Source organism: Belonocnema kinseyi, chromosome 6 (assembly GCF_010883055.1).
Source record: "Belonocnema kinseyi isolate 2016_QV_RU_SX_M_011 chromosome 6, B_treatae_v1, whole genome shotgun sequence".
NCBI lineage: Eukaryota > Metazoa > Arthropoda > Insecta > Hymenoptera > Cynipidae > Belonocnema > Belonocnema kinseyi.
Window position 1 is genome coordinate 121,080,940 of NC_046662.1, and position 1,864 is coordinate 121,082,803.

Sequence of the window (1,864 nt, forward strand, 5' to 3'; positions counted from 1 at the left end):
CCAGCGAAATCGCGGTAAAATTTCAGCCACAACCACGTCTTACAACCGCGAGATAGGCGGTTACAGTCAGTAAAGGAATCAATACGACGATCCAGCAAAAGCCGCGTGCACCCTAAGAACACGGAGTGACCCAAGGACAACCGCCATCTGCATTTTTCCCGCCAAGTGTTCTAGCATATTGTTGACACGCAGGGATGCTTTTTAGGCATTTGGAAAACCAGATAACCACCTCGGTGGTTGTCCAAATTTTTGTCGTTATATATTCTTGGTTTTATTTTCAGTAATTCTTCACATTAATAATATTATTATTGATATTATTATGCCTAATTACACAATTAAAAGCTTTTACAATAAATTGTAGTAGTATTTGTAAACTACAAAAAATGTACAAGCTCGCCAATGTTTTTTTTTCGAATACATAACAGTATTATGCAAATTTTGTAAATTAATAAGTTATAATGAGCTCAATGGTATTAATTACATAGGCCCACAAAAAAAGTTGTCTGCACGAGACAAGTAACTAGGCTACCCTTATGGATTTTGAGCCGCTAAATCCGAATGGGGCCTCATAATTTGTCCTACTCGTCTCAGTTTTCCCCTAGATTGAAAAAGTAGGGAAAAGCCTAGGGATTTTCTCGTCACACAGGCCGTACAAAAAAGTTTTCTGCACGAGACAAGTGATTACGTTACCATTATAGATTTTGAGCTGCTGAATCCAAATCTGGCCTCAGTAAAGGAATCAATACGACGATCCAGCAAAAGCCTCGTGCACCCTAAGAACACGGAGCGACCCAAGGACAACCGCCTTCTGCATTTTTCCCGCAATTGTTCTAGCATATTGTTGACACGCAGGGATGCTTTTTAGGCCATTAGCAGGTGAAAGCTTGGCACCTCCAAGAGCGCCGATGATAAGGACGATAAGTTTAACAGAATATTCCGGGTACAATCTTTGCAACTCCCTTATAAGGTCTCGATACCTCTCTTTCTTTTCATTCTCCTTGGCTATGCTGTTTTTGTCAGCTGGCGCCGAAAATTCGATAACGAACATGGTTCGCTTCACGAAGTCAAGAAGAACCATTTCAGGGCTCGAGTGAGCAACAGAAACAGTTGTCGAGAATATAAAGTTCCAGTATATACGGCACTTCCCATTCTCGACAATTGACTCAATTTCCCTAGGAGCATTTAGAGGAGCGATATTAAGGTGAATGCCGTAGGAGTGACAGAGATGGTAATAAAGCACTCTTAGTGCCGCATTGTGCCTTTGACTGTAGGTCGTTCCCGCGTGTATTGGACAACTAGATAGTATGTTTGCTAAATGCTCGGAGTGTGCATGGCACGCCCTGCAGCTATCATCGGGAATGTCTTGGCTCCAAATGTGGCGACGGTATGTTAAGGTGGCAATGACACCATCTTGGCATGCAAAAATGAAACCCTCTGTACCAGACTCAATCCGGGCGATTTAAGGAAAGCAAACGTTAGCTCGCAAGACATTGACTGATCCGTCACATTTCTGTGGAAGATACCGTGCATCCTCTTAGCACGAAAGTTTTTCTCTTGTGCTTTCTTAATCCGGGCTTTCAGGAGTGAGCACTCGAGATAGATTAGATTTGTTGCATTTTGCTCACCTCTGATACTGAAGTCAAGTCCGACGTGTTTCAGCAGCCTCCTCCGCTGTTTTGTATAGAAATGCTCCTTTGCCCACTTCTTCGTGATTCCCGACCATTTTAAGAAGAGGGTCTCTTCCATTTGCAACTCTATGTGTTGTACCCAGAATAATCCTGTTGTGAAGACATTCAAGACTCAATATTCCGCGAACCCCTTGACGGCGTGAGATGTACAGTCGCGGAACGGAAGACTTAAGATG